The sequence below is a fragment of the Pogona vitticeps genome, chromosome 4 (assembly GCF_051106095.1).
Source record: "Pogona vitticeps strain Pit_001003342236 chromosome 4, PviZW2.1, whole genome shotgun sequence".
Classification (NCBI taxonomy): Eukaryota; Metazoa; Chordata; class Lepidosauria; order Squamata; family Agamidae; genus Pogona; species Pogona vitticeps.
The window spans coordinates 196,886,843-196,912,338 of record NC_135786.1 but is presented as its reverse complement, the minus strand read 5'-3'; the positions used below and the strand labels follow the sequence as shown (position 1 = coordinate 196,912,338).

Sequence of the window (25,496 nt, the reverse complement as noted above, 5' to 3'; positions counted from 1 at the left end):
GGCAAATTGTCTTCTAACTTATGCTTGGAGAAAAATTGGTTGTCTCAGGCTGGATTTTATTTCCTCAAGAAAATGGGCACTGCTCAACTGCAGTAGAGGTTTGCATCTGCCAGAACAAGAAGCTATCCAAAAAGAAGCAGGGCAGTGGCATTAGCCTTCATGGGAAAAGTATGTGAAAACTCCAAGACTCATGGAAAATGTGAGTAGCCAGAGCAGAAGTTGGGAACAGAAAATGTTTACTGTTGAATGATGCAGATGATTAAAAGCTGGGATTCTTCATGTATTATTTCTGATATATTAATGAATTGGAACATCGGTATCCTGTTGCATTCACTTTATACAGAACTATAGTTGTGAATGTAGAAGCAGCTCCTTGGTGAGGTGCTGGTCGCACTAGGAGGCATATCACCAACACCTCATCAAAGAGTTGCTTCCACTTCCACAACCATAGCTCCATCCACAGTTAATACAATAGGATACTGATAATGAAATTCAATGTATTGGAAATAATACATGAAGAATCCAGGCTTTTAAACATCTCAAACATCAAAGTGGTAGAAACAGTTAACATAGTATTGGTCTAAAGTTGAAGAAAAACAATCACCAAGGTTTTATGGAAAATTTTGTACCAAAATAGTAGAAGATAAATTTGTTTATCATCTATTTCATACCTGTACAACCTGCATTTAACCAATCTGATGACAGACATATATGGAGGCTCAGAGGCTCAAATAATTTTCTATTTGTACTGCTAGTTAAAGGCTCACAAACCCTAATATGGCAACCCATAAAACATGGCTGATGGATGGACTGTTTGGCTTGATGTACAGGTCTGACATTTATATTCTGCTTTAGTTCCAAGGAAGTCAGATCAACATCCTATTTGTGTTGCCATATCATTTATGAACAGGTCTGACATTTATTTTCCTTTGACATAGGTTAGATTGAGAGCAATCGCCCACTAAGAAGAATGCTTATTTCATAATTTGCAACTATTCATTATATTCAAATACAACAGACAGGAGGGTGAAAGTAGTTCAAGCCACCACATGGGTGAATAAGCAAAGTTTTTTTAATATTCAGCCTAAGAGTTTTCCACGTGAAGATGCAAGGAACAATGTGGTTTTTTTTTTTTTTCAGATAAAGGGAATGGAAAGGGAAATTAAAGTGAAACTATAAAATATTTTCAACTTTTGTCCTTCTGGATATTGCAAAACTGAAAATTTCTTAGATATTTTAATTGATTTAAACTATATTATTTAGGTTTCAGAGACAACTAACAAGCACAGTAAACGTAAAGGTTCCCCTTGACATTTTTAGGCCAGTTGTGTCTGACTCTAGGGGGCGGTGCTCATCCTGTTTTCAAGCCGTAGAGCCAGCGCTTGTCCAAAGACAGTTTCCATTGCCACATGCCAGGGTGACTAGGGAATGCCGTTTTATCTTCCCACTGAGGCGGTACCTATTTATCTACTCGCATTTGCATGCTTTCGAACAGCTAGGTTGGCGAGAAGCTGGGACAAACCGATGGGAGCTCACTCCATCACGTGGATTCAATCTTACGACTGCTGGTCTTCTGACCATGCAGCACAGGCTTCTGCGGGTTACCCCACAGCACCACCACGTCCCTAGGTAACAAGCACAGTACACCTCTTCAATCTGCACTTAATGCAAAGTAAGGATACTACATGTATTATTTATTGTTCTGTGAATTGCAACAATATCCCAGAGAGCGAGTTCCAGTGGGAATCTATCAGGTCCCTTCTTTGCAAGTCTTCGCTTCTTGTTAGCTTTTTCTTAACAGGGACAGCTGGTGGTATTTTGTTATTAGTGAATTACGTTGTTTCATACTCTTTATCTTATCTTGCATATTGTTTTGGAAAGGTACCACTCTTAAAGGCAGCTTAAATTTTAAATGAAATAAAATTTTAAATCTTGTCCAGGTAGCTCTAGACATCAGTAAAGTTTGTATCTCTAAAAGGAAAGCATCACTAGCATCAAGGATAATAACATCAGAATGCAGAACATGAACATTTACTTTCATTTTCTAAGAGAGCACATTTTTAGTCATTTAGGAGTCACATTCTCTTCCAGAATCCATACAGAAGTAGAACTACAGTGTAGGGACTACAATAAAACCTCCCCTCCAATTACATTTTATATTGGGTACTTCTTTGTCCCAGCCAATGTAACATGTTATTGTTGTGTGTCATCAAGTCTCATTTGACTTACAGCAACCCTAATATAGTTTTTAAGATAAGTGAAATATTTAAGGAATAGTTTTACTATTGCCACATCCTCCCTGTGACCTTCCATGGCAGTGAGCATTTGAATCCAGTTTTTGAGTCCTAATCTGCCTAGTGTACTATCAATTACAGCACACTGGCTCTCTAAGTAACATTTCCATGCTCCGTGCTCTACCATTTGTTGTTGTTATATGCTGCCAAGTCATCTCCAACCTATGGTGATGCTAATAGGTTTTCAAGATTTATGAGATATTTAAGGAGTGGTTTTACCCATTCCATGTCTCCCCCTGTGACTGTCCAGGGCTGAATGAAAATCTGAATACAGTACAAATCTCCTGAGCCCTGGTCTGTTACTCCATTGCCTCTATCAAACTGGCTCCCACCACAATATTTTGGCAGCAAAAAGGTTCAGGGCCTTTTTTGCTTTTGAGTGAGCCATTATGCTGTGAAGCAGATGAGATATCTTCTAATTGTCAAAAGGTTGAACATATGAGAGAGTGGATGGGTTTGGAATTTTCAATGGCTTGATAAATATGGGTACTCTAAACCCTAACCTTACTGCTCCACTGAAATTCTCACAGGATCAGAAAATATGCCATAACTGACTCAATCCACTATTTTTTTTTCTCTCATGAAGGAGGTTTAATAAAAAGAAGCAGGATACATGAATATTCAGACTTGCTTTATATTTAGTCAAACTACTTAGTAGGATGTGGCTCACATTTGTTTAGCCAAATGGAAGTAATTCTAAAGGTCTTGGATTAATATCTCTCAGTCTCAATATATGACATCCTGTAACTGGTGATTGCATCCAGATTACTTGCAAACAATCTGCTCTGCTACTGAACGATTAGTCTATAGTACCATGGCCCAAATAACAAGTCATTTCATACTGTACTTGTAACAATCCCAGACAGCAGTAGTTCTAAGAGCAACTTTCTTCCAGATTTGAAGTTCTCACAGTAGTTTTTAAAGTTAGTCAACTACTGTACATTTTTAACATCAAATGGCACTACGAAGGCAACCTCATCTACAGTTCAGTCTGACTCAGTGGGGGGGGGGAGAGTGTTGTACTAAGAAGGTGAAAAGAAGAAGCTATGTTGACAAATGAGAGGCCAATTTAACACATTTATCCAGTCACTCCTTGAAAATGTACATTCATTCAAATATATTTCTAAATACTATAAATCACAAGGCATTCAACTGTAAATTAAAATACAAATATCTCCAGGAAATCTTTAGTTCACTGAGATATTTTTCTATCCCTTTTCTCTCACTGCTACAGCACTATGAAGGACAACACACCAACATTTAACATGAAGCTCTTTTCATGTCTGGTAGGGCTCAAAAGCAGCAAAATCCTCCAAATTATGTATGATACTCAAAATAAGATGCACTACTATAAATCACAGTGCACATAAAATCATTAGCCCATCAACATCAAAATGCTTCAGAATGCCTAGTTTGAACCTGGATATTTTGAAATAAATGCAAAAAACCATCAATATACATAACAAAACATTATTCAACCAGAATAGATTAATGGTGGCAATCAAATAATGCACAGATGAAACTGAGGTTATGTTTATACTCATCATCACCACTGTCATCATCAAACTGCAGAGTGGGAAAGGATCCTATGGATCATCGAGTCTAGCCCCTGTCAAGTAGGCACAGCAAGGAATTGAACTCCCAGCCTCTGGCTCTGCAGCCAGATACTTAAAATATTGAGCTAACCAGCAGTCCTTGAAAATGGTCTCTCGAGACATCTGCTTTCAAATATTTAATCATGCTAAGGATTACAAATGATACTGTAAGATGGCAGACTGTAATGTTTATATATACAAATAAACACACAAATGTAAATACTTTGTATTTATTCTTATTATGTTGACTTCTTTCCCTCTACTTCTGATGTCTCTCTAAGGCAATGCAAGTCTCTTCACAGTCACTCTTGCTTCAGCATGTGTGGATTGATTATATCCAGCTAAACCAGCAAAATACACTTTTAAAAACTGATCTTATTTCCCTCCCATTGCCATTCCTCCAGATTTTGTGCCAGATACTATATGAATGAACATTATTATGTGTCCAGGGCTCTGTGTGTGCATATGCACATGGGTATGCATATTTGTGCATGCAAACCTGGGAATACTGGAGTAATTTGAGCTTCAGTGTATGCATACTGCACACAAGTAGTGCACATATATGTTGAGACCTCAGCATTAAAGCATAATGTAGTATTTTCCAATAAATATCAGATGACACTTTAGTTTGATGTTCAATTCAAACTGATAGCCATAAACAGATTTGTGTACACCACATTTCAGCCACATTTATGAAAGAAACAAGGCTTTTCAAAACAAGCAAATAACTTATTTATCAGTAAATTCTAATTCTTACTCTTTATATTAGTTTTGAAATCATGCTTTAATGCAAAATTGGGGACCGTGAGAATGAATTGATTCATACACATCACTGGGCCGTTTTAGACATAGCTTCCTAATAATAATAATTGTGTGCTGTCAAGTTGATTTCAACTTGTGGTGACCCTTTTCAAGGTTTCCTAGGTAGAGAATATACAGAAGTGGTTTATTGTTCCCTCCTTCTAGAGGTGCTCTTGGACTGTGCAGCTTTGCCCACGACAACAGAGACTGGCTGTTCTCCAAGGAGGCACAGTGGGGAATCAAAATCTCAACCTCTGGCTCTTCAGTCAGAGACCTAAAGGACTAAGATACCCGGCCAGCATTTTTATTGCTTATCACTTTGTTTGAAGTTCTCCATGGGGCAACTCTAGAGATCTTTAATCCACAATGGGATTATTTTGCCTTTTCTAAAGAAGCAGCTATGTATTTTTAGCCTTCTAGCTTCCTGATGTACCATTGATTTGTGCCCATCTCTTATTAAGATTGTTATATACATGTGTATCTCTGACATTATAATATACAGATATTGTATGTTTCAGAACATGTCCTTTATCTCAACATTTTGCAAAGATGTTTCTTTTTTCTCTCTTTTTGTTCACACTTCTTTTTAAAAAAATCAGGATAGAAAAGCAATCACTTAAAAATGTGTGGTGAGCCAGAAAAGAGATCTATACTGTATCTTTGCAAAATGCTGAGATAAAGAACATGTTCAAAACCACACAGGTATCAGTATTCCTTGATAATTGAGGCAAACTGTTTCAGATTTATAGTTAAACGTTCACACATTATGAAGACCTGCCTTAACCTGCATGGAAAGTACTGTCTATCTCCAATACAAACACGTTTCTAAGGGTTATTATGTCAGAAATGCACAGAGGTAACACTCTTAAAAAGAGATGGACACAATCCAATGGTACACCAGGAAGCTAGTGCTCTAAAATGATTATACATAGCTGCTTCTTTAGAAAGGGCAGGTTATTCCCATTATGAATTAAAGATGTCTACATGAAGAACTGCCAACATCTGTCAGAGGCTGACAGCATCAAATATCGTGCCATAATAAGGCTCCAAATATTTTATTTTACGCACACACAAACGATTACAAGAGGCTGTTGCGTCTCTTTTGAAACAGAAAACTTGGGACCATTATAATTGGCAAATACAGCACATAGAGGGGGAAACAGCAAGCACGCGAGAAAGAAAGAGGTTGTACGCATGCACCACAGCCTCCATTCATCTTTGTCCTGACTTAACTGTTGCTATGCAGAAAGTCCATCCTATGGCTGTAATCTAAAGCAAACTTAGATATGCGAGTCCTACGATGCACAGGATCATAGATCACATCTGCACTGGAGGAAACAAAAGCAGAAGAAAGAATTTCTCAGAATACAAAGTGGTTTATATTTTGTCGGCTTGTTCCAACAATATTTCAGAGCACTTCAGACACTTAAGATGTACGTATGGCTCTATTTCTGTGTACTTGTTTGTTCCTTTAAACAATGGGCAGACAACTTCAGATTCTCCGAATATTGATGGACTGCAATTCTGGTCAGCAAATGGACAGTTGGAATTCAAGGGCTAAAGGTTGCTCAAACTGCTACTTTAGCCAGAACATTTTTTCTAATTATTCAAAACACTTTGCCTATGACTTTCAGCCTTATAAAATAACATAAATATGTTAAAAGTTGGAGGGAGGGAGAGTTCTTAGATGGTATAAGATTCAAATTTGGGGCATCAGTTTTAAGCACTGCACCACATTGAGTCTTATCTTACACAAAGAACAAAGTAACAGTATTATGCGCTACATTTGGAAAAAAAAATCAAGGTTGCAAGTAGAATTTTCTAAAAATTGTGAACTGACTTTTAATTTTGCTGCTTTTTCTCACTTTTGTTATTTTGCATTTTCTCTGTACTGTACTTTAAAAATGTACAAAGTTGAGAAACAAACAAGAGAGTTTTATGGATTAAAAGATGACAACTGTAGCACAAGTGACGTTGCTTTTGCATGAAATGCAAAACTTAACTAAAGGAACAGGGGGCAGAAATTAGTGGTAGAGATACCAAGTATCTTATATCTACAGCTCATTCTATTACTCAAAACTAGTCCCACTCTTATGACCGGGGAAGCAGACTTGTCCACAAAAGCTCACATTAAAATATACCAGTTAATTTTTAAGGTGTCGCAACTTTTTTGTCTTCTTTCTTTTTTTTCTTTTGTTTTGGCCTGACATTCTATTACTCCGTCTCCTGTTACACAGACGCATGGTGGCGAAACGCCAACTGGACAGTTGGTGACCTAATGCACATTTATTGGGTGATCAGCAGCCAAAACAGACCAAGGGGAGAAGTTCAAGGAACCTTTTCTTCAAATCTCCCCAGTGACACAAACATGGCCATGTATTGTTCCCATAACGTGCAAAGAACACTTTCCCTGGATGTTGTTACCAGACGCAATATTTGTAGCAAGTACAACTATAGCAAAATTGAGCTGTCATTCCTCTGCTGCTCTTTTAATAATTGAACAAGGTATATCTCAATCAGCCCAGATCTCAATAATTCAGGATCGAGGCACTCAGCAGATCTTAAATCTAAGAACGCAATGCAAGAATGTAATCTGGGAACTCTTTCCTTTTTCCAGAATAGTCATCCAAACCTACATGCTTGTCAGAGATATCTCTGCACCACAGAGATATACCTGGCACTGTATCACCAAACGCAGGACAAGGTCTCACTCTCACTCTCTCTCTCTCTCTCTCTCTCTCTCTCTCACACACACACACACACACACACACACACATGCCTGAATCCAGTATTCAGCCTTTGGGAACAATGAGTATGCAGTCACTGCACTCCAGATGAGGTTTCAGTGGTTGTTTTTAAAGACTGCTGAATAAGAAATCTGAAGGCTCAAACAAAGAATCCACCCATACATGAACACCACAGAAAGACAATGAGTGTATTAAATCAAGTGCCTCTTCTTTGCATAAATAAGCATGCAGTTACTGGCTTGATTGAACAAAAGGATATTCAGCTGGAACTACCTGATTATTACATGGAGATATTTCCTTCTCCATGAAAGGAGAGAACTCATTCATTCTTCAATTAAACTGTTTAATAATTTAAAACATTTTTTCCAAAGAAATGTCAACACTGTTCTCATCACCATCACCACTAAAATAAAGAAGAGATATATGCCAGGCTCCAAATTTCATACAAGAACAATTTCCTCATGCAAAGCACATTATGTTTCCCTGCTAAACCCTAAGTATAATGATGTGTTTTGTTCAAGTACACATGATATTAATGCATCCTGCTGGAGTACACATGATATTAATGAAAGCAAGAGCAAATTAAACAGATGACATGATTAACTGTATTCATTTCATGCACGGATGTGTTTATGGGAGGAGATAAAGACCTGAAAGTAATTACCATGAACTGAAACTCCTTCACTGACCTCTGCTTGCAGCCAGCAGTTGTTAAATGCTGATGGGTTTATAACAAAGAGCAATGCCTCTCGTCTGTGGGCTTTTCTTTTATGCTACATAAGAACAGGCAGAGTTCCTCCACCGTTGCATGAACACTGTACCTCTGTATCTATGTCTCTAATGCAGCATAAAGATTACTGTGGAAACCTATCAAACTGGCAAGCAGCAAATGTCGGCAGCCAATGGGAGAAAGGCACATGCAGAATCTAGCACATGCTCTCTGAGGCTTGGATACTGTCATTGCTGTTCAGCAGGCTGCTAATCTAATTATAGCCATTTGCTAGCACAGTACTATGAAAGCAGGGCATTTGACCAAGAAAATCAAATCCCACCCCCCAAAATAGGTACATCAGGAAACACAGTATGGATGTATATCTGCTGGTGGTGGGAATGCACACACACTATTTATTTTCGATGCAAAATTTCAAATGCACACAAACAGCTGATTTCAACATTTCCTCACGGTATATGAAGACAGGAATGGAATTCATTTCCAAAGCCTATTTCTTCAATAAGTTATATGGATTACAACAAAATGTTTAGTTCCTGGTACTATGAAAACTGGGCATATGGCCAAGAAAATCAAATCCTGCTTCCAATTTTTTGGATTCAAACAAAACAGTATTATCTTCCTTGACTTGTCACAGATAATAGCAAACATGTTTGAGCAACGTGGTAGAGTACAGCAAGAACACTAATAGAGTAACAATTTATCTAAAGCAGCATTGTATATGGACATTAGTATAGGTGACCAGAAAATGCTTGCAAACAAGTGAAGAGGTTAGGAGAGGAGAGATACACACCATCCCCCTTTTGCACTCAACACAGAAACTAAACAAATGACTGAAAGTGGGAAGCCCCTTTCTCCATGCCCAGCACAGAACTAGAGCTTGTCATCTCTTCTCTACCACTGTGGGGCAGGTGGAAGAACCATTTGCAGGGAAGCAACTCTGAGGGCTTTAGCGAAAGGGCTGATAATAACATTTGGTACATGGCTACTCTGGGCAGTGTTTATTGATACTTTTGAATAATATGCTTAACCAGTTTGCTTAGCTGTTGCATTATACCCATGTTTTTTAAAATAATTCAAATACAAGTTTTGCTAGGGTTAAAGGTCTAGAAACCCCTCTCCAGCATACCAGAAGCAAGTGTTCTTGCCCTTCAAGGCACATTCCTGCACCACACAAAGACCTTCATCTCCATGTGATCACCATCAAAAAGAGATCACCATAATTTACCTCCACAGTCTCTTAGGACAACTGGGTCCCATGGCTAACCTGTACTTCAGTCATCCTATGCATTAGATGGGGGATTTGAAACTACCCTCCCAGATCAGCACTTTGTCTGCCAAATCAACCTGAATGTAAACTATCACCTACCAATGCCTAATGATTCTGCTTAGCCACAAATCTTTCAAATATACTTTAAAAGGAAAAGCAAAAGCTATACAATGGATGAAGCCTATACCTTCCAATATTATTTTTTACGCTTACTGTCACATATTTATTTGAGAAACCAGGATCCCAATATTATTTATTTTTTAAATCCAAAGTATTAAATAAAGATGGAGAAAATAAATTAAATCAACACAGCAATACAGTAACTATGTCTATCATCATGTGCTACAAATTGACATGGTTACTACCATTTTCCTAAAGCCTTGTAGACTCCAGATTTTTTAATTTCAGCTCTGCCAATGATTAAAACTCCATGTTAGGAGTACTGGTCCAAAACAGCTGGATACCAATGGGGAGGGGTAAGAAGAATCAATACAGCCATATTTATTTGCTAAGCTCACTTAGATTCCTCTGGAAATACTCATGCTTGATTTGATGAACTGCCCTGGAGCCAAGGAATTCAAATCAGAGATATTAAGTACACACGAGTCCCTATAAACTTCAGTGGCAAGCCCACTCTCTTTACAAGTGTTGAAACATGGAGATAAGTTAGTCTTGTTGCATCAAGAGCCCTGCACCACTTTGAAATTAGCAAATGTATTATAGCACAAGGCTTCATGGAATTCAGATGTACAAAGAGTTATCTGATATTTATGGTATACGTGAATGTATTACATACCATTAAGTCAGAACTGTCGTTATAGTGACCCTAATATGGCTTTCAAAGTACAGTAAGTGAGATATTTAAGGATTGGTTTTAGCAGTTCCACATCCCCAATGAGCTTCCACAGCTGAAAAGGGATTCAAACCCAGGCTTCCTGAGTGTTAGTCCATCACTATATCTACTACACCACACTGGGTATCATTTCTGGTATACACATACTTAAAATTGTACACATGTTTGGGATAGAATGATACTTAGTAAGGAAAAGTACTGGTATTAAACCTTGTATTATCACCACTGGCTATTCTCAAACCTCTCCCTGTAAAACAAACATCCTGGTGTTAAGTATGCCACTTAATGCATCATCACTTCATTCATACTGCTGGCAATAGATAATAACTGTAATGATTTAATGGCCTCATTCTAATTTCTTTCTGAAGTTTCTCTGCTCTACAATGGCTACTTTAAGGTCAGGGAATCTGTTACAATCAAATTCAGCTGTAACAAATTATTATTCAGTTGTGAATCACCTTCACTTGACTATTTGCAAAGTCTAGAACTGAGCTCTTTTCTGGAGGATTGACACTAGTTCCTCTTTCTACTGATACTCCATTCAAATGAAACTGGCTCACTTTCAAAACATACAAGAAGAGCCTGGGGAAGACAAAGTTAACAGAAACAAACAAACAAACAAAAGACTAACTAATGAGCACAGCTAAACTTTGTGGTTTTCCATTTGTTTTTATCTCACAGATTACCTGGCCAAAAAACCCAAAATCTCTGGTCAAAGTATAGGCAGATGACTTGACAGGCTAATCAAGAGTATTTGATGAGTCAACTGTCAGTTGTTGCAACCCTAATACATTAGCACTGACACATACAGCATCTTTCCACATGATGAGTTCTTCCATTTACACCCCAGTCACCATCAAGGCCACTCAACAAAAGCCCTAGGTTATGAAACACTGAACAATACATTTTTAGCATGATGGCCTAGCTCGGTGGTTCCCAACCCTGGTTAACACAGGTATTTTTCAACTGCAACTCCCAGAAGCCTTCACCGCTAGCTGTGCTGTCCAGTCTTCTGTGAGTTGCAGCCCAAGAACATCTTGTTTATCCAAGGTTGGGAATCACTGGCCTAGCTGGATCAGAGGATACAGGGAATGCTAACCAAATCTGCGGATGACATGAAATTGGGTGGAATAGCTGACACCCTGGAATACAGAAACAAAATTCAAAATGATCTTGATAGGCTTTGGGCTGAAGACGACAGAATGAAATTCAGCAGGTATAAGTGCAAAGTACTGCACCTAGGAAAAAGAAACCAAACACACAGTTACAAGATGGGGGATACCTGGCTCAGCAATACTATGAGCAAGAAGGATCTTGGAGTCATTGCAGATCACAACCTGGATATAACCTAACAGTGTGATATGGCTACAAAAAAGGGAAATGCTTTTTTTAGGCTGCATTATCAAAAGCATAGTCTCCAAATTCCATGAAGTACTAGTTCCCCTCTATTCGGAACTGGTTAGGGCTCATTCTGAGTACTCTGTCCAGTTCTGGATGCCAACAGATTGAAACCAGAGGAGGGCAACAAGGATGATCAGGGGACTGGAAACCGAGCCTTATGAGGAAAGACTGAAATAATTGGTCATGTTTAGCTTTGAGAGAAGAAGACTGGGAGGAAATATTGTAGGAAAAATTTTAAATACTTGAAAGGCTGTCATACAGAGGAGGGGCAAGATCTGTTCTCAATCATCCCTGAGTGCAGAACACACAACAATGGGCTCATGTTAAAGGAAGGCACATTTTTGGTTGAATATCAGGAAAAACTTACTAATTGTTAGAGCAGTACATACAGCAATGGAACCAATTACCTTGATAGATGGTGAGTGCTGCAACACTGGAGGCGTTGAAGTGAAATTTAGACAACCATCTGGCAGACATCCTTTGATCTGTATTGAAATTTGTATCTTTATAGGCCTCTCCCAACTTCCTAATTCTATGCATCTTACGTTCACAGATATAAATGTAAGACTTGGCCGCAGTGTACCTAAGGCTACAATCCTACACATAATTGCTGGAGAGTGAGTCCCAGTGGGGTTTTCTTGCAGTTAGTAGGGAATTGCACTATGAATTTCAGATACGTTCCACCTTGTCTGATTTCCTAATAATAAATACTGTAAATTATTATATTGTTTCCTTCTGTATTGGATTATGATTTTAATCTTATTGTTGCATTAGTTAAACCATGATAGCAGAAATGAAGGTTACCAATTCTTTACAGTTAGCAAATAGGGAAAATTTCTGCAGCATTAAATCTAAATTAGTTGATAAAGTGTTTCCAACTTTACATTGCTTACAAAACCATTAATTAACAGGGCATGCTGTTCAAACATTCAGATTCAGTAAAGACATATCCTCAAATGAGTTTAGTATGAATGGAAAAAGATGGAATAGTTCTCTGAGTACATTCTCATTTCAGAAAAAGTGTAAAGACTTATCTCAATGTCTAGCAGTTCCATCTTACTCTTGAACAGTTAAGTATGTTCCCACTCCAGGGAGGATATCAGGATTTCAGGGGAAGCAAGTGTGATTTGAAAAAAAAAAAAGAGAGGAACACAGAGAGAAAGCATACTGTACCTAACATCATTTTTACTTGGAAAATAGGAAAAAATATACCTATTTCTTTCCTTGTATGTTGCTTACTGGATGATACACTGTAATACAATTAACTTTCCCATTCACTTATCTTCTCTCTCCCCCCCACCCCAAATTATACTGTACTGTAGAGTTCATTCTGTGTGGATACTGCTACTGTGCATTCCCTCTTAAAGTTCCACAAAATATTTTTTTTTTAAAAAAATCACCCCTCCCAGGCACTGAAATGAACCCCTTTCCTCCAGAAGCAGGTAGTTAGATAGCTCAGTTGGTTGGATAGTTGGCTGCAGAACCAAGATAGAAGTTAGATGCCTGACTGTGCCTCCTAAGAGAAGAGCCATCTGTGTTGCCTTGGGCAAGCTGCACAGTCCCAAAGTGCTCTCAGAATGATAAACAACTTTGATTACTCTATGCCTAGAAAACCCTGACAATGAAGTGTGACACAGTTTCATCTTTTTCTTTACAGAGTCAACATTTGCTGTTAGTACTAATTCCTTGGATCTTAGCTTTCATCACATTGCATCTTCTTGTGCAGCAAAAATCAAGGCTTCGGTTTCTTTCTTAACAGTCTCCAGTTTTAGCCATGCTCACATTCAATTATTATCATGCTTTCCATCAATATTTCTCAGGTGTTGTCCATGTAGTGGTTTATTTTTCCAGCTGTAAAATTCATTTTCAAATTGTTGTTTCTTATATTGAGCCTTTGTTTCTGTTATTTTTAAAATATTCTCCATTTTTACCAACTTAAATTATTTTTCTCTATTTGTACTAATATTTAAGCTTCTTTTTTTCCTTCCTGTACTGCCTGCTGTATTTGTAGAAATCCACAGCTTCCAGTTTTTCATGGTAAATATAATCAGTCCACATCACTTTTTAGATGTATTGTGTGTGATGCATTTTCATTAGTTTCTCTGTTTTGGAATCCAATTCTTCTACTTCATTTTGGCCCCAAACTATTATACCAGCTGGGTATCTAATTACTGGAACTGACCATGTGTTTATGGCTTTGATTGTATTTCCACCATTTAATTTTGATTTTAAGATTTTTCACAGTGTTTTTATGTATTCCCTTTCCATTGGTTCTTTAATTTTGTGTGTCTATTATTCCAAGCTGTTTTTAATTTTCATCATTTGATAGTGATTTTATAATATTACAATTTTAAACTCTATTCTACTATCATCATCATCATCATCATCATCATCATCATCATCATCATCATCATCATCATCATCATCATCATCATCATCATCATCATCATCATCATCATCATTATTTTGTGAGCCATTTTTTGAGAACCAATAATTCAGCTCGTACAACCAGGATTCTTTCCAAAAAATTTTTAAAATGGTGGGGCCAATCATTCTCTTTCAAGATAAGTAAGATTGGTCTTTTCAATTTAAATGATCTGTTTTAAATCTGGGGATGTTTAGAGTCACCTATTTCTGAATGGAAGGGGGCGATAAAACAGTTTTAGCATAACTCAAAGACCCTTTGCCTACATTTGGCACAGAGCAAGAGCAGACTGCTATAACTGTGTCAAGTTAGATTGCCAAATCAGAACTGCATTCCCTACAAACAAACAAACAAACAAACAAACAAACAAACAAACAAATAAATACTTTAGATCAAATATATCAATTTGTTTTCTATCATGCATAGCAGGGGAAAAAAGGTCAAATCTTTCAACATTAGACTAGAATAGAATAACACTTTATTGTCATCGCATGTGCAACGAAATCACCAGAGTGCTATCCAGACAGTGCATCACTCATTCAGCTAAAAACTTCATGTAAACTCATTACAAAGTTCCAACATAATACAATGGCAGCAAAATACATTTCCATGCAACCCGACAGTAAAATTAAATTAAATCTTAACTGAATTTGGCAAAGTCGCCACCCTTGGATAAAAACTGTTTTTAAATCTATTAGTCCTTGTTTTGATAGATCTATATCGTCTTCCTGATGACAGTAGTTCAAGCAAAGAGTGTCCAGGGTTATTATTATATGCACTTACTATTATTATGCACTTACCCCTTCTCTTCTCCTCAACACGGCCACTAGCATTTATGCAATTCAAAATATAAACTTCACTTTGCATGTTCACTTTCTCAGGATCTAAATCTAAGTATTAATATAGATGTATCTGCATTACAGTTATTTCATTTTAATAAGTGCTGTTTTAAAAGTCTATTTGTTGTTGTTGTAAAATTTTCACTTTATTTTAAAAACAGTATAAGCCAATTATTTCTAACCTTTCAACTCTACTGTATCTTTTGGCAAGTCAGTACAATTTAGTTTAATTATTTATGATTTTTTCTCTTATTGCTTGATGACATGTTTGACATGTCACATAAAATTATGTTTTACTGTTATTACTGGGTTTTGTTTTGGTTTTTCACATCATTGTTGTCATATATTATTTAACATTTGGCTATGTTATGCTGTTCTTTTAAAATCAGAGTATACTTTTTTAATGAATCAGAGTATACTTTTAAAAATAAAAATACTTCCAAATACTTTGTTGAATTTTGAGTCAACCAGATGTCTGTGCAGGTGATTTTTTACCCTCCTCCCCACTAACCTGAACCACATCAAGGCAGCGGTGATGAATACACTAGCACCACCCTATTCATCACCACCATTCCCCATCCCCAGTTAGAAAATAACATATTCAGTGGTAAGTCTTCTCATGTAGGCTCCCTGTGATAGTCAGAACCCTGAAAGACTGAAGTTCTAAGCCACACGGGGATGTACATAAAGAGAGGCAGCTCTTCACTGAAGATATTTGTCCTCCAATTGAAAAGGGAGATGGGAACACCGATGGAGGGCTAAAGCTAACAAACTCATCCCTACTCTCCCTCTTCCTATACTAAATACCTCCAGGCTCAGACCATTAATTGTACTTATGTGTTTTGCTTTCAATAGGTTAGATTAAAATTATTTCTTCTTCCAGCAGAGGAAGTCTCTTTCTGCTAGAGTGGTCCCCAAATCTGGGTAATCCAAGTGTTTTATTTATTATTTATTTATGCGATCTGAAGAGAAACCAGAGTATATTATTTATTTAAACTATTTTTATACCACCTTTCTCCTTGAAAAGGACCCAAGGCTGCAATTCCCAAAAGTCTTGACCACCAGCTTTGCTGGCTGGGGTTTCTGGGAGTTGCAGTTCAAGAACACCTGGGTTACTTTAATAATCTACACCAGTGATGGTGAACCTTTTTGGGCCCAAGTGCCCAAACTGAAAAAAATCCCAGCAGCCAACAGGCCATGGTGGTGGAACCAGAAGTGGTGGTGGAAGGGGGAATCCTGGGCACAGAGGTGCCTTGAGACCCCACTCCAGGTCCGCCACCAGTGCCAGCTGTCCGGATCCTGGCCAGCAGCCAGTCAAAGTGCCAGCAGCATAGCTGCAGCCACCTCCTGAGGTTTGGCTGCAGGGGCGGGGGGGGAGTAGCAGATCCAGCTGTGATACGCGTGCCATAGCCATCGCTGATCTACACCATGCTACACTTCTTTAATTCATTGAGAACCATAATCTTCTGAATAAGTTGCCTATTGGCAGCTCATATCACTATCAAAGAGCATGAAGCAACTACCCCAATACTTTCTCTTTGACAGATTTTCTGATAAGAAAAAACACATAAGAAACAGCACTGAAAAAAATGGAAGATGGTTACAAATGGAAGATTAACTTTTTTGGGGGGCCTCCTCCCCCCATAAGGCATGGCAATCTCAAGGACGAATTTTTGACTGGAAGCATACCAAACCTTTCCCACCAAAAAACGTTACTTTGGGAGACTGTTATTCAAATTATTATTGTAGGGTGTTTTTCGGGGGGCAGGGCGGGAGGGGGAATTATATTAAGGCAAATGACACTGGTAGGTGTACTGTTAACAACCAATAAGACATTGCCAATGATACCAGTAAGCATACACGGTATGAAAGGGAGAAAAACCTCTGACCTGCAGGCTTTATCAGGCCTTCACAGCAATCTCTGATTAGTTTAGGGGGGGGGGGGGGAGAGATAATAAAATTTTAAAGTCTTTATACTGAAATTATCTGACACCTTCAGACTAGGAAGACTTTGTATAAAACAGAACTCCTGGTCCACAGATTGTGAATGTTTTGCAAGCCCAAAGCTGCTGGGCTGGAGCAAAGGGTTAAGAAAGTGCTGGATAGCTCAGTGCTTTAGGTTTCTGGCTGCAGAGCCAGAGGTTGGGAGTTCAATTCCCTACTCTGCCTCCTTGACAGGGGCAAATTTGATGATCCATAGGATCCCTTCCAGGTCTGCAGTCTTTTTTATGATGATGATGATGATGATGATGATGATGATGATGATGATGATGATTCTTATTCTTATTCTTATTCTTATTATTATTATTATTATTATTATTATTATTATTTTATTAAAAACAGGCACAGTAAATCAAAACTATAAAAACATTGACTGGTATTATATAACAGATACAAGTTTTAACCACAAATTTAAATACTGTATCTATTAAATTATATGTGTGTTGGTGTTGGTGGGGTTAAATCCTGAACTACCCTCTATGATTTGTCTTAACTGTTTCCTAGCCACATTTAAATGTTGAAACATGGAACATGGCCCTCAAGACCCTTCCCATACTGGAGTCTGGCCCCCATGTTGAAAACGCCTTCCTGCCTTGTCACATGGGGAAGAGGCTTAGAATAATCAGTGAAGACAAGCTGCTTTATCTGGGAAGTCATTCAAAACTCGACCACAACATTGGGGATGAAGTACTGTATGCACAGAGTTTATAAAATCACAGATTATAGCAGCTACATCTTCTGTAAGTTCTTCAAAAGCTTTGATTCTCCAAAGGACACCTCCAGATCCTTGATAAAACCACAGCACATATGAGCAAGGAGGCATAGCACTCCTTTGTTTCTACATCAGCACCTACTTGCTGAATCTACTAGAGCACAATTTCAGTAAGCTCCTAATGAAAACAAAGCAGTCAATTAAAACTTTACCAGAATGTCTTGAAACTAATGTGCTGAGTAAGAAAACAAAAGCCAAGAGTCATTACTTTCAGTTTGTGGTACAAAAGTTCATATTTGAACACAGATGAATTTCCGTTAGTCAGTTCCCATGACTGCTCATCCAAGTTGCACTGACTCCTGGAAGAAAAAGCATCATAAATCTACTTCAGCTGAACTGCATCATCTTTGAGGGTGATTTTAAAAGGCAAGTTAAATGTCTTCTGCTTGTAGCAGTAGAACAAACACATGCAGTACAGTTTTCATTTCTTTCAGACTCTCCGGCTACAGAATACTATGCAGCAAACTCTCCACGTTATCAATTGTGAAGACAGAAAATTCAGATTTATAAGAAATCATCTCTTCATGCCACTGTCAATCCAGGTTTGTGATAGGAGAGGGTATTAATTTAGCAGGATGTTGATGTTTGAAATTTCTGTTTAGCTCACGGGAGAAACTGAAGCAAAGGTCTGCTTGTGGGGACTGGAAAATCACAAACACGTGAGTAGGACTGTGTTACAACACAGAGTGAAATTTAGCTCTGAGCAGCCGGCAAGCAGAATACAGTTCAGGTAACATGCAAGGTATCCTTGTTCAATTATTCATACAATTTGCAGCAACAGTTAACTTGTTTCAGTAAATAAAAAATAAACTAGGGCAAACATCACCTTGACAACGCTAAAAGAGAACTTTCCATTTTCCTTGAAGATCTATCATGTACTCTGATCCAAATGTGTCTTATCAGCACCCAAATCCCAACCATATACAGTGGTGCCCCGCTTGACGCTTACCCCGCATGATGTCGAAATTGCTTTACGATGAGTTTTTGCGATGGCTTTTCCAATCACAAAATGATGGTTCCAATGGGGTTTTTTTGCTTGACATCTATCAGGAGCCTGCTTCGTGAACTGTTTGTTCGCTAAACAATGATTTTTCCAGCTCCGCAAAATGGCTTCCCTTCGTAAAATGGCTTCCCTCCCTTCTCAAAATGGCTGCTTTCTGGACCCCTGCTTTGGAAGATAGAGTTTTTAAACAGCTGATCGGCAGTTCTCTATGGGCAGTCTTCGCTGGACGATCAGGTATTTCCCCCATTGGAACATACTGACTGGTTTTCAATGCATTCCAATGGGTTTTTTACTTTCGCTTGATGACGATTTCGCTTAACAGCAATTTTCCTGGAACAGATTATTGTCGTCAAGTGGGGCACCACTGTATATGACAGCAACTGATTTGCTATGAGACTCTCCATCCTGTACTACCCATCACTGCATTTTGGAAGCCCTTAAACCTCTAAGCAGAATAGTTCTGGCTTTGGAGCCAGAGGTTGGGAATTCAATTCCCCACTGTGCCTCCTTGACAGGGGATGGACTTGATGGTCCATAAGGTCCCTTCCAGCTCTGCAGTTCTCAAATGGTGATCATGATGATTGTCTCTTTTCATTGGTGGCTGAACACATTACTGTCCCACGTGAAACATCGTTTACATTTTCCACATGCATAGAAAATAATTTTCCCCACCTCCTATGTTATATTTTAGTTATTTCTTGCAGCAAAAATAACTAAGGGTTTTGCAGCACCTTGAAAATGAGTAAGTTTTATTTGGCATCAGCCTTCACAGACTGCAGCCCACTTCTTCATGAAAGCTTATGCCAAACAAAACTTGTTAAGCTTTAAGGTACTGCAGTACTCTTCGCTTGTTCCACTGCAACAAACCAGAAGTTACATGGCACCCTGTTTGGAAATTTTGTTATTTGATCATACACAACTCAAACCACAAAAGACAGTTGAAAGAGCAAGAAATAAAGAACAGAAATATTTGCTGAGGAAGGGCTCGAGAGCGAGCGCCTCTAGTGCTGCTGCTTTATCAGGACAAGGCATCAAGATAGATGTCTAGCATCACTTGTGTTTCTCAGTAACAGAAAACAAGGCAGAAACACCTACTGCCATGAAATATAAACACCCTGCAGTTTTTAGAACAGCTAAGCACAACACTCCTTCCATTATTCAGAGGATATTTTTTAAAATTGATGATGTTTCTTTTGAAAGAGCTCCATTCAGAAGTGGCAAATTTATGCATTCAATTATTCATTTTCTAAGTGCTAAGTTGGCAACATCCTTTTAAAATAGCCTACATTTAACTGTGATGAACTGTGTTACTGCAGGTCACTCCAATTGTTCCTAGTGCCAGTCAAATAAATGTGTCAGGCTCCAAGCCAAATGGTTACAAACTTGGCTGTGGAACAAGTGCCTCCCTCTCAATATGTTAGGAGACGTGTCAGGGCCAATATGAATCTCAGTAAAACTCGACAGCTGCTTGGGACTCTTCCACCTAAGAACGCCAGATATACAGGACTTGACCAGAATAGATGTCTCCCTAAGAGCCAATCTGTTCGTTATTTTGAAGAAGTAGTATGCAGATGCATGCTACATACTACAGTATTTGAAAATTATCCAACTCCTTTCTGTTTGAAAAGTACAAATAAATGTACAGTCCTCCTGACCTGGATTCCTTACTATGCATGAGAAGGAGAGGTTTAACCTCCCCTCAACATCTGCTGGATTTAAAACTGAAAAAAAGCTAAGGAAAGTCCCTTCCCTGCTCTCCCCCACCCCATTAAACCTTGTGTTTGTGGGAGCAAATATGAACAGGGGAAGAACTGGCCAGGACAGGGAGATTCGATTCCTCTCTTTCACTTGCTGATCTCAACCTAGACTATGGCCTTGTGTGTATACTTCTGAGTAATTAAAAAGGAGAAGCTATCTAAGGGACCACATGTCTTGTTATGTGCCCGCCTGCACATTCAGCACTTCAGGAAAGGCCCTCATACAAATATCAACAGTTCTAGAAGACCCTCTCCTATGTGCCTCACAAACACATTGGAGAGGACCTTTTTTTTATGTGGTTTCCGCACTGTGCAATGTACTCCTTTCAGAGTTCAGGTCAGTTTCCAATCTGATTGACTTTAAGAAGGAAATAAAAACACATTTTTAAAAAGACTGGTATATAATGTTTAATTTGTTTTGGTGTGTTGCTTTTGGCTGTGTCCTTTGCTGATTTTAAAGGGTTTAATGCAGGGACACTTGAATTTAATTGAATTTAATGATTTTTACTTGTTTAGTTGGCTTTACCCGATTGCATGATTTTATAATTAAATTTGCTTTTACTTAAATTTCTTCTTTGATAACAAGTATGAGTAGTGAATGCCTCCTCAAGGCAGGGTAGGATCCCAGTATGCTTAAAGGATACTGTATCCATGGTACTGGATAATTACCAGCCAGGATCTAATGTTTCATTCTTGGGCAAGGTGCTAGAGAAGGTTGTGGCTTCTCAGCTCCAGGATTCCTGAATGAGGTGGATTATTTAAACTCATTTCAATCTGGTTTCAAGCTTGGCTATGGGATGGAAACAGCTTTGGTTGCCTTGGCGGATGACCTACACCAGGAACTGAACATGGGGAGTGTGTCCCTGTTGGTTCTGCTGGACCTCTCAGAGGCTTTCAATACCATCGACCATGATATCCTTCTGGCCATCTTTCTGGGATGTGACTTGGAGGCATTGTTTTACAGTAGTTCCAGTCCTTTCTGGAGGGGAGAAATTCAGAGGTTGGTGCTGAGTGACTCCTGTCTGACAATCTGGCCATCCGCCTGTGGTGTCTTTCAGGGTTCTGTTTTGTCCCCTATGCTATTTAATTTCTACATGAAACTGCTGGGAGAGATTGTTCAGAGTTCTAGGGTTTGGTGCCACCAGTATACGGATGCTACTCAACTCTATCACTCCTTTCCATCTAAAACCAGTGAAGTTGCTTATGAGCTTAGCTAGGTATTAAGATAATCAGGAGAGGCCTTTTCTCAGTCCCACCACCCTCACAGGGACATTTGGTGGGGACATGGGAGAGGTCCTACTTTGTTGCTGCTCTCAGGCTCTGAAACTCCCTCCCATGGGAGGTCAGACTGGCTCCATCTTTGTTATCCTTCTGCAAGCAGCTGAAGACAATAATGCTTGGAAAGATTTAAGGCAGCAGAAAAAGAGGAAGGCCACGTATGAGATGGATTGACTCTCTAAAGGAAGCCACAGGCTTGAGTCTACAAGAGCTGAGCATAGCGATTGAGTACAGGACATTCTGGACATCACTCATTCATAGGGTTGTCATAAATCAGAGACAATTTGATGGGATGTAACAACAGCAACATCAACAACAACAATAATCTGACTAAAGAAAAGTGAAATGTAAATTGAAAAAAATATAGGTCAACAAATGCCATCTACTCCTCCCAATTCCAAAATATGACAAGAAAAATGCACAATGCAATTGCTTTTACCAGTTTTTCCCTATCAAAGTCAGTTTGAAGCCTTTAGGTCTAGCACTTTTTAAGGCAACGATGGGTTTCATGGAGACCCTCAAGCCAGGTTTTGAAGGGCCAAACATTACTTTTTTAAAAAACTAGGCCCAAAAAAGTGTCACAGTCCACTGTTGAAAAAACAACAACACAGGAGGATGTGTTTTTGTCTCTTTTCTGGGCTATTTTTAAGCTATTTTATCTTGTTTATATATAATTAGTGTCCATCTATTGTTTTCAGCAGTAATTTTAACGTAAATTTGGAAGGTTTTTTTTTAAAAAACCTCCATTGACCTAATTGATTCAGGTAGTCTTCAATTAGACTGAATACTTCCTGATTTCCTACCTCAAATTGAACTTGAAGGATCCATCCTCAATCAATCAAGACAATTAAGGTAAAAAAAAACTTTCAAGTTCACATTAAAATTGCTGTTACAAACAATATTAAACCACTAAATATCTATAAATTAGGTGGGTAAGTAGGAAGAAAAGTTTAGATAACCGAGAAAAGCAGTTGGGAACCAGACTACCATCCTCTTCAGCAATAGACTGTACTGTAAAAATTTTTGTGATTTTGAAGGGAGGGTTTTTCATGGATGGGTAGATTATGGTACAAGTTGGAATGTGGTTCTGGCTGAGCTCACCCATGCTTGCTTTAAGGCACTGGTCCCCAACCTTGGGCCTCCAGATGTTATTGGACTTCAACTCCCAGAAATCCTGGCCAGCAGAGGTGGTGGTGAAGACTTCTGGGAGTTGTAGTCCAAGAACATCTGGAGGCCCAAGGTTGGGGACCACTGCTTTAAGGCAAAGTGAAATAAACATTCTAGTCCTCTTTTACTCTTTTGCATTACTTATACATTACTGGTCCACTTGTTGCTTATCTACTGATAAGCTTCAATAAATCTTGATTTGAAAATCATTACTTTAAGGCTATGATGAAAACTGTTTCAAGTTAAGCATGCCACCTTGGGAGAAGAATCAAAACATTACATTCAGGAAACAATCCTAGTCCCTTTGATCTTTTGCTCCAATCAGTTGAGAAGCTGGAAACATGTGACCCTCTACCTGTTTTCATGGTTCTACAATGACTCCAGCTACTTACATTTGGCAATTCAGCAGCAAAAGCAAACCAACTACAGTCTCTGACACAAAGCACAAAGGAACCTTATTTGGGAGTTGAATAAAAAGATTAATCTTCACCCATGAGCAGAGGGAGCAGTCTAGGATTAACTCCGCTGTATTAGTTGTTGCATGTAAACTAAATCCAAAGAGAGCTAAATCTGCAGAAGGCAGCATTCTTTATGTGTCTTCACACAATTGGGAACCCTCTTTTTTCCAACTATTTGGATTGTGTGGAGAGAAACCTGCAGGAAGAGATCGCTCTTCTCTTCAGCTCTCTAAACAAGAAAGAAGAAGCAGGAGCTAGTCTAATCCCTCTGGTCATGGGTACAGAGCAACCCTTTTATTGAATGACTTAAATGGGCTAGGGTGAAACCAGTTACAATCCCAGGTGGCTCAAGAGCATAGCAGAGGCATTATGACTTCTCCAGTCACAAAGGTTATGACACCACTAGAATGAGCAGATTTCATTAGCTCAGTTCTGATTAATATCTTGAAACCCCTTACATGTTCCATTTATAGCCATATAAAAGTTGGCATTATGGAACAACTGAGAAAGTGCTGTTAGGATTGAAGAAGGAATGACTTGCCTGTAGGAATGAAGAAGCCCCAGTTTTTAATCTCACCAATGCTACAAATATACTAGATGGCCCCAGGCAAGATATACTCTCGGCTTCAGTTCTCTGCTTGCTATAGAGAATAGCGCTAATCTATACTATTGCATTGCTCTAAAAACTGTAAGGTAATGTATGTATATATATTTATATATAATATCTATGTAATCTCTTCCTCACACTCCATATATTACATAGCAATTACATAAAGATTATAGATTACAGACTACATATACATTATACAAATATTATACAGTGGTGCCTCGCAAGACGATTTTAATTCATTCCGCAAAAATCGTCGTCTTGTGAAAAAATCGTCTTGCAAGGTTCCCTATGCATCGGTCTCAAAAAAAAAAATCTTGCGAAGCACAGTCATAGAAAAAAACATCTTGCGAGGCACCGTAGTGATCGCAAAAACCAATTGTCTTGCGGATTTTTTCTCCCACGAGGCAATCGTCTAGCGAGGCACCACTGTATAAAGAAACTATATGCAACACTCTAAAGCACAACAGGAATAAATTATAATAACATCAGCAAAAGTGAACTACCTATTTTCTGGACAAGCACCAAAGTCTCCCTTGAGCAGAGGTAAAGCAATACTTTCCTATGATGGGTTGGTCAATGGAAGGATTTAATTAGCAATGCTGCCTCCCTCCTTCTTTTCCCCTCTCCCATTTCTACAGTACACTATTCTGCCTATTTCTTCTGTGGCTGTGTGTATACACACAAAGTGATTCGAAAAGGAGTGATCTAGAGATTTCGTTCCTTCCTTGTTTCATTTTTAGGCCACTTTTCTCCTGGTGAGGGGACTCAGGACTGGCAATGGGTTTCTACTGTCTGAAGTATGAAATGTTGCTCCAGATCCCTCATTTGATCCCTAAAAAATATGCCTCTAAGAGCATAGCTGGAGGCTGGCATAACTACAGATTTCCTTGTCATGTGCCACCAAGTCACTTCTAATTGTGGTGCTCCTGGCAGGATTTTTAACATATGAGAGATGTTCAAAGATTATCTTACCATTGCTACTCCCCAGTAAGTTTCCACGGCCACACAAGAATTCGAACCCTTCTCCGTCCTAGTTCAGCACTCTATCCACTACACAACATTGGCTCCTGTGCTGGCTGACGACATTGTCAACTCCAAATTAATACCTTATTCTACTCTGAATTTTTAGTTTTGCTACAATACTATGCACATTCTGGCAGCCTGGGACATCTCCTTGAATCAGCACATCTGTGCCTTCAAAATGCAAGAAAGTGCTCATAAGGCTAAAACTAAAAGAAAAAAAAAACTAAAGCTACACACAATAAACTAAACACCCAGGCTGAAGCATTTAAAACTGTTCCTTACTCCAACGCAATAGTCTGCCATATGTAAGAATGTTTTTATAACAGCCGCACTTGTAGACTGAAGTGGCGTAATCAAGACAAATTATCGCTTGAGTCATAAGTAAGCCAAAAATAACAATTGGTCTGCACAGCTGAATATAATAGCTTGTTAAATAAATACTGTATTCCATAGGATAAATGTACAAAAGTAT

General features: G+C 38.6%; 1 protein-coding gene across 15 annotated transcripts in view; it reads right to left on the bottom strand.

Annotated features, from left to right (window-relative positions):
- Window positions 1-25,496, bottom strand: part of FAM110B (family with sequence similarity 110 member B) — a 137,103-nt gene that overhangs the window by 64,174 nt on the left and 47,433 nt on the right. For 2 of the 15 annotated variants that reach the window (XM_020811390.3, XM_072998952.2), the window contains exon 1: window positions 8,102-25,494. The exons of 11 other annotated variants lie outside the window; for them this stretch is intronic. The gene's annotated coding sequence lies outside the window, so the exon portion shown is untranslated. Of the gene's footprint in view, window positions 1-8,101; window positions 25,495-25,496 lie in introns of those variants that run through there. 2 more of the 15 variants (XM_078393760.1, XM_020811412.3) reach the window with 1 other exon arrangement.